This window comes from Arvicola amphibius, chromosome 9 (genome assembly GCF_903992535.2).
Source record: "Arvicola amphibius chromosome 9, mArvAmp1.2, whole genome shotgun sequence".
NCBI classification, from domain to species: domain Eukaryota; kingdom Metazoa; phylum Chordata; class Mammalia; order Rodentia; family Cricetidae; genus Arvicola; species Arvicola amphibius.
Window position 1 is genome coordinate 43,989,320 of NC_052055.2, and position 8,003 is coordinate 43,997,322.

Here is an 8,003-nt window from a genome sequence, read left to right on the forward strand (position 1 = left end):
TCCAACCTTTTGTCAATATTATATTTCCCTAGCATATTTATGGTTTTCTGACGTTTTACGTCTCACAGCTTCACCTCTTCCTAGTTCTCCATTTTGGTTATGGAGCCACCTCTTCCAGGGACAGCCCAATGGTGTTTTTTTTACACATTGCCTTAAAATTCACTTTATGATTTGGTAATACATCCTTTGTGACAAGACTTTCTTTCTCAGGGTCATCTTCGGAGGCTAGTGGACCAGCCACGGACAAGGTGAACACCAGCACTGCCTCTGTGGAACTTACAGGGTGTGTTCAGACTTTGTTGGCTCATCCCTTCCGTCTTCAATGGACAGTGAGCAACAGCTAATATCGTGGATGTCAAAGAGTGGGAAGTAAACCTTGACCTGAGAAACTGTGTCCTTGTGTGAAAAGGCTGTGCTAGTTCATTTCCTATCACAGTGATAAAATGCCATGGCCAAGGCAAGTTACAAAAGAAAGGCTTTAATTGGGCTTACAGTTTCAGAGGGCTAGACTTCATGATAATGGAGCAGAGGCATGGTGGAAACCATAAGCAGGAAGCAGAGAGCACACTGGGAATAGCACGAGCCTTCTGAAACCTCAAACCCTACCCCCAGTGACACACCTCCAACAAGGCTACACCTCCTAATCCTTCCCAAACAGTTCCACCAACCGAAAATCAAGTATTTCAAACATATGAGGCAATGGGAGTCATTCTCTTTCAAACCACGACAAGGACCAAAAAGGACCAAAAGGGTTCCTTAGGTGCAGGAATTGCTATTGGCTGGATATTCTTACCATCTCTACATCCTTAAGGCTTCGTTGAATGTGAGGTCGCAGTTCCTGTAGGGAGACTCATCTACCGGGAGGTAGGTCACAGTCCGCTCATCTGAGGCCCCAACTGCAGCCATGCAGAGGTGTCTCGTGTGCTCAGTTCCACTAGAGATGACAAGAGCTGAGCTTTGGATTTGGATGACCTTAAGTGTTGTGAGGAAAACACACGCTCTGATGTGACAGGGCTGTCTAGTCCACACTGTGCCTTGATCACCCTGGCCTCTCTGTTCTCACAAAGCAAGAGGCAGAAAGACAGATCAACACATAGGACACTGAGCCTGATTCTCAAGAAGAGCTGGGCTTGTGGGCGGGGAAGAGTCACACTCAGAGCCAGGAACTCACACCAGTGCCTCTTCGTGTTTTCTGGACGGTGGTAGTTATGAGAAGCCAGTGGCAGTGACCATGGCCAGCCAAAGTAATGAGACAGAGAGCTCAGAATCCCAGAGAGAGAGAGAGAGAGAACCGGAGCCCCAAAGCCCAGTCAGCAGACATGATCCCTATGTGATAAAGGGGCAGGGCCCTGGAGCTCACCCATCAGATTGGATTCTCCTGGGATACACGGACAGTCCCCAACAGCCACTCACTCCCCCAGACCAGCTGAGCTGCTCATCTGTAATACATGTGGAGAAAGAGGTGATTGGTGTCCATCACGGTCTCAGGTCAGGTATCATCATGGTACCTGGAGCTGTTGGTCACCACCTCCAAGGTGGCATAGTACCTTCCCAAAGTCACAAGCAGATAAGATCGACAAAGGGAGTGGCCTGCAGTGGACAGCTCATGTTCACTTAGGCCTTTTCCATCCCGACCCAGCTACAGCCTCCACAGCCAGGCCCACAGAGACTTCAGCTAGCTGCGAACCTGTGCAACTCGACTGCTCCTTCTCTTGGGCCTATGGTGGCCATCTCTGGCATCCTGTTCTGGTGCCTCTCCAAAGACACTGAGGTGTGGGTAGAGTCTGCACTGCACTAAGAATCACTGAGTCTGGAACTGTAGGGATGTCAATATGTGTTCATGTGTGTGTGTATGTGTGCATGCTTGCAGAGGCTAGATGTCAACATCAGTGTATTCTATCGCTCTCTACGTACTTTTTTGAGACAGCCTCTCCTACGGAACCTGCTGCTTACTAGTTTAGCTAAATTAACTGGACAGCAAATCACCGGTATCCTCCTGTGTCTGCCTCTTCAGGACTAAGATTACAGGCATGAACTAGCACGCTCCACTGATATTTGTTTGTTTGTTTTGTATGTGAATATGTGTGTGGGCACGTGCAGAGAACAGAAGAAGGTGTCAGATCCCCTGAAGCTGGATTTAGAGTCAGCCATGAGCTGACAGATATAAGTGTTGGGAAGCAGACTTGGGTCCCCTGGGAAAGCGTCTAACCTCTGAGCCATCTCTCCACCCCCACCGCCAGCTTTTTACGTAGGTTCCTGGAATCCGAATTCAGGCCCTCATTCTTGCCTGGCAAACACTTTGCTAACTGAGCCATTTCTTCAACTTCTCAAGTTGCTTCTTGCTGGATGTTTGGGCAGAGATGTGAAAAATAACCAGTATAAGGGGTAATCCTCCTGCCTCAGGGACTGACCTAGTAAAGCATCCTTGAGTTGGTTTTCCTTGGACTCTCATCCTTGACCAAAATCCCAAAGGCCAGTCTGTCTCAAGCTCTGCTTCCAAAGGAAGATGTCTAAGGTGTGTGCCATCCTAGAAAGAAATGACAAGGAATGACCCCATGCATTTAGAAAACTGTCATCGGTGTTGTGTAGGGATTGTCTTGCTTTGTTCCTGTACTGCCCAGTAGGATAGCTATTAGCCATCCACATGAGGGATTAAGTGTGACAGTGATTTACATTAAGATGAAATGCGGGTGGAGGGGATGGCTCACCAGGAAGGCACGTGTCACAGAAGCCTGATGGCCTGAGATTGGTCCCCGGGTCCCATGCACAAAGCTGGATGTCATGGCACATGTCTGTAATGCCAGCCCTCCTGAGGTAGACTGGGAAGCGGAGACGGAACGTGAACAGGAAGCTTCGGAGCCAGCCAGCCCAGAGTGTAGCTTAGCAGCAGAAAGATAAAGGTAAGAGAGATAAATTGCATCGGGCAACTCCCAAATGTTGTCTTCTGACTTCCACATGTGTGCTGCGGCCCACAAGCACACACAAACACCATTACCATTCCCACCCCCCCCCCCCCGCTCCCTACACACACACACACACACACACACACACACACACACACACACAAATAAATTTTGGTTAAAAGTGAAATGGAAGCCGGGCGGTGGTGGCGCACGCCTTTAATCCCAGCACTCGGGAGGCAGAGGCAGGCGGATCTCTGAGTTTGAGGCCAGCCTGGTCTACAAGAGCTAGTTCCAGGACAGGCTCTAGAAACTACAGGGAAACCCTGTCTCGAAAAACCAAAAAAAAAAAAAAAAGTGAAATGGAATAAGATAAAAAAATTAATTTTCCCGGTCACACATTTCATGGGCACAGTAGTCATATGACGAATAGTGGCTACTTTGTGGGCAACAAAAAGAGCATTTGGGCCACCACAGAACACTCTTTTGGACAACTTGCCCTGAACTGTTTGGACCAGTACCTGCTGTTTAATGCCAGATTGCAAATACTAGAGTTACTATCCGTCCAGTTTGTCTCTCTGCCTCTTACAAGGGGCACAGATGCCAGACAGGATGTACAGGTAATAGGAAGAAGGAAGCAGAGAGGAAACTAGCATCTGGCTGAGTGCCAGCTGGCTGCTGGTATTTGCTGAACACTTATTGCATGCCTGGTGCTACCCCAGACCCTCACCCTGTGTTGCCTACGAATTCCTCACTACCCTCTGGCTGTTATCTAAGTCTACAGAGGAACAAACAGAAGCTGGGGAGGGAAGCCAGCTTGCCTAGGGCTAAGCACAGCCCACTAGCTACAGTACTGGTTTCTTAGTCTTTCCTGACAAGGGCAGAAGATTGCCTTGGGCACAGCTATGTGTCCATGCTTCCTGCCCTCTCCCCTGGGTAGGACAGGCTCCGAGGCTTTGCTGCTGCTGCCCCTGGGGCAGTCGAACCAGAGACTCAGGCCTGTGATGTGGCAGCTAAGGGAGATGTCACGCCACTGACTCCACACAGGCTCTACCCATGATGTCAACATCACCGTGGCTCAGTGTTCTGTGAACTGGCCCAGGTGACAGGACACAGCTTCTTTGCATGAGATCTGCACGGTCCCCCGCTCGCCCCAGGTGCTCTCAAGGAGCCAGGATGGAAAGATTGACTCTCCCAGAGCAGGAGTGTGGGATGGCTTTTCCATGGCTAATTGCTGAGGAATCCGGTGAAGTAGTGGAAAAGACACGGAAGGCGGGGAGGCCTGGTTCTCATACTGGCCCGTCCCAGCTTCAGACCAACCCACCGGGGCCTCGGCTGCCACTTCTATCTGCTAAAAACTGGAGGTTGCAATGCCAAGGGTCCGTCCTGTTCTGCCTTGTGAAAACTCAAGTGTTGTGAGACTAAGGAGCATTGGGGCAGCTGTCATGACAGCGTGGTCTCAGCCCTTTAGTGGCTGGCTTATAGTGAATGTCTTTGAGGGCTACAAATTTCACTTCTATTAAGATGACAAAGGACTTGAGAATCCAAAACTCGCCACCACGCCCCAGCTATCTTCCAAGTGAACCAGATTTGTCAATACACCGAGGACTTGAGAGACAACCCCCTAACCAGGCCTGGGATATGTTTTCCAGGATAGGCTACGCCATGTGTCCAGCCACACTGGCGCTTCCTGTTGCCTTGTGGTTGTGCCCACTGTGAGTACTCAGCCTGGCACTTGAACTAATCAGGCACACAGCAGTCCCCTACAGAATGTGCTCCATAACACAGCTATGCTGGTTGTCACAAGGACACAGCATCATGATCGAAAACTGCTGCGTGGCTCACTGGCCTCCAGCTTCCGGAAACAGAATCACATTGCCTCCCTCCCGAGAGGCCAACTGCTCCTCAAAGCTGAGAATCTTAAGACTGAATGTGCGTCTCTAGGGAAGTGAACCGCTCACCTGTTGTCTTCACTTTCCGTCTCCTCTCCCGAACTTGTCCTGTCCATGGCCCTCACAGACCCTTGTTAGCACTGATGGGGATGGAAGCTGGGGCTGGGTGCTGACTCCACACAGGCTCCACCCATGATGTCAGCGCCAGAGTCCTAAGCATCTGTAAATTGCCCCCTCCTCCATGTGAGATCTTCAGACATTCAAGCATTTGATCCCTGTGCTGGGGTTAGAGGTGGGGTTAGGGCTGAGAGTTTGTCTTAGAGTTAAGACTAGAGTCAGAGCCAGTGTTTGGGTCGTGTGCAGAGCTTTGTTTGGTACTGTGGTCAAGGTTGTGAATAGGGTTAGGGCTAGCTTCTTGTAATGGTTATGGTTAGCACTATGGTTGTGGTTATGATTAGTGCCTGGGCTAGGATTGTAGTACCGTTAGCTGTAGGTTTACAGTATGGTTAGAAGTAGGGTTAGGATTAGCATTGGGTCTAAACTTACATCTAGAGCTCAGGAGTTATGATTATGGTTAGAGCTAGGGTTAGACTTACAGCTGACTTAGGGAAGAGCCTGATGCAGCATTAGGGTACGAGGTACAGCTGGTTAGAAATTGTTTGCGGCTAGATGTAGGATTAGGGTTATGGTTTTGGCTAGGGTCTGATTAGGGTCACTGTAGTGTTAGGGTTAAGGCTAAATTTAGGCTTGGGATTGGGCTTGTCGAGTGACCCCTTTCCTACAGATTCTCTTTTTACAGCTGCTCCTTCCTCTGGAATGTTCTGTGTGCCCCCTTGAAAATTCCCCTCAGAAGGAGTATTCTCAGCTCTCTTGTATCTTGGTAGATTCTCCTCACTCTTGCAAGAGGCCTTCCTGGACCAGCCATCCATTGGGGCCATGTCTCCTCACTCATTAGGGTCACTAACTGTCCTCATCCTTTCCTCTCACCTCTTCTGCTTCTTCACAAAGTCTGAACTCCCCAAGAGCCAACAGGGTTCATGCATGGCTTCGGGAGTTTTTTATAATCCCTGGCCCCAAGGCAACCTCAGCAAATCATCTACAGGAAGTCAATGACACAATGCCTGACCAGGGTGACCTGACATGTGCAACCCTGTCCTGTTCTTATATAGAGAGATCCTTCATTGTCATTCATTTGTCCCTAAGGAAGCTAGGAGGGCCCTGTGTGGCATAAGCCTTTAATCCCAGCCCTTGTGTGGCAGAAGCAGGCAGATCTCTGAGTTTAAGGCCAGTCTGATCTACATAGGGATTCTCAGGCCAGCCAGGGCCAGATAATGAGACCCCATGTGGCAGTTTGAATGAGGGTGGTCCCAATAGGCTCTGATGTTGAACTACTTGGTCCCTAATGGGTTGGAACTCTTTGGGAAGGATTGGAAAGTGTGGCCTTGTTGGAGGAGGTGTGTCACTAGGGATGGACTTAAGGTTTCAAAAGCTTCTTGCCATTCCCAGTGTGTTCTGTTCTACGCTTGCCGATGGTAGTTTTGAGATGTGAACTCTCATCTGTGCCTGCTACCATACATCATCCGTCATCAGGGACACTAACCCTTGGAAGCCGTAAATCCCAAATAAACTGTTCTGAAAGCTGCTGCCTTGGTCATTGGTCATGCTGTTTCATCGCAGCCATAGAAAAATATATATATATATATATGAGAGAGAGAGAGAGAGAGAGAGAGAGAGAGAGAGAGAGAGAGAGAGACTTTCTACATAACCCCCATTCAATACTGGACAGCTGCTAACCTCTTGCTCCTATCCTGGGCAGAGCAGAGCAGGCTCTCCATCACAAAGGGCCACGCATGTGTAAAGGCACACCAAGACCTCCTTACTCCAAGAGCAGCCTGGGAGCCCCAGGGAATCTGCCCTCACACCGTATCTCTGTATAATAGGCAGACAGGGCTCACAAACCCTTACCAGACAATAACAGCGAGTCTCAGAAGCACAAGTGATAGGTAACCAGTAAATGGCAGGATAAGCTGGGCTGAGGCTCGGTCTCAAATCAGTGGAAGATGCTGGAATCTCTTGGCCAGGAATGTGTGCATGAACATCGGGCCAGGCTTCCTCCAGTTAGTCACGTGATTACAAGAGTCTGCCTGCAAAGCAAACTTGTGTAGCGCTTGTAGGGGACCTGGGTACTGCCTCCTGGGTTGTACTCCGCAGCTCTGGTGAAGTCCGTTCTCTGGGCAGCCGCTTTAAGAACTGGGACGAGCCTGTTAACAAGCCTTTCTTCTGTAATGGGGACCTCCTGCACCACTCCATGTAGGGCACAGCCCAACAGAACTTTAACCTGGGCCTCAGAACCAAAGAGAAAGGAGGGCCTAAGGAGAAAACATGAGCAGAACTCAAGCAAGACCTCTCCGTGTGAGGTGGGTCTTTATTCTTCACATTTATTAAGTATGCGCATGCACATGTTTATGGTATGTGGATGTCAGAGAACAAACTTCTAGTCCCGGGGATCGAACTCAGGTCCCCGGGCTTGGTGGCCAAAAACTTAACTTATCTGAGTAATCTTTATGGTCTCAGTCTTTATCTTCTTATTGATCATTGGAGAAGTTTAAAATGTCATTCTTATTAAAGGAAAGTGGGCAGGGCAGGAGCAGAACCTGATCTCAAACTTTTGGATCTGTTCATGATCCCGCGCCAACGCACGCAGGGAAGCAAGGCGCGCACGACTGAGCGGTCAACTGGGAGGAGAGTGGGCTTGAGTCCCCGCCCTGTGCCCACGCAGCCGGCCACGCACACGCGGGCAAGCACAGCGCGGGTCGGCATCGGCATTCCGCGCGGCACTGCCGGAGCGGTTCCCAGCCCGCGGCGCGGGGACAGCGGTGCATTGTTCCCCGGGACACCCCGGGAGGTGCAGCGCCCTCGGGGCTTGGCGCGGCCCCGCCGCGATTTGCATTCGCTCCAGTCACAAAGGTTCAAGGTCAGGAGCGCCGGGCGGCCAAGCCCCGCCTGGCCCAGGCGCTTTTCTTCGCCCCGGCGGCGGGAACCCCTCGCTCGGCCGACCCAGCGCGTGAATGGCCGCCGTCTGAGGCGCTTTGTGTCTCAGCCCGGCCAGCTGGGCCCGCGCGGGACGTGCCAGCTCGGCCGGCGGCGCCCCCGCGCCAGCGCCCCTCGCCCATGCTAATCAGCCTGGCAGCGCGTCTGGGCGGGCGGCCCG

The 8,003-nt window shown here is 51.0% G+C and overlaps 1 long non-coding RNA gene across 1 annotated transcript; it reads right to left on the minus strand.

Moving 5' to 3' along the window:
• Window positions 1-595: 595 nt before the first annotated feature.
• On the minus strand, window positions 596-6,431 carry LOC119823161. The gene is made up of 4 exons (XR_005286910.1): window positions 4,862-6,431; window positions 2,709-2,879; window positions 2,412-2,527; window positions 596-1,439 (listed from the first exon to the last, which is right to left on the minus strand). It is a non-coding gene; the product is annotated as an uncharacterized LOC119823161 (long non-coding RNA).
• Between the last annotated feature and the right edge of the window lie 1,572 nt (window positions 6,432-8,003).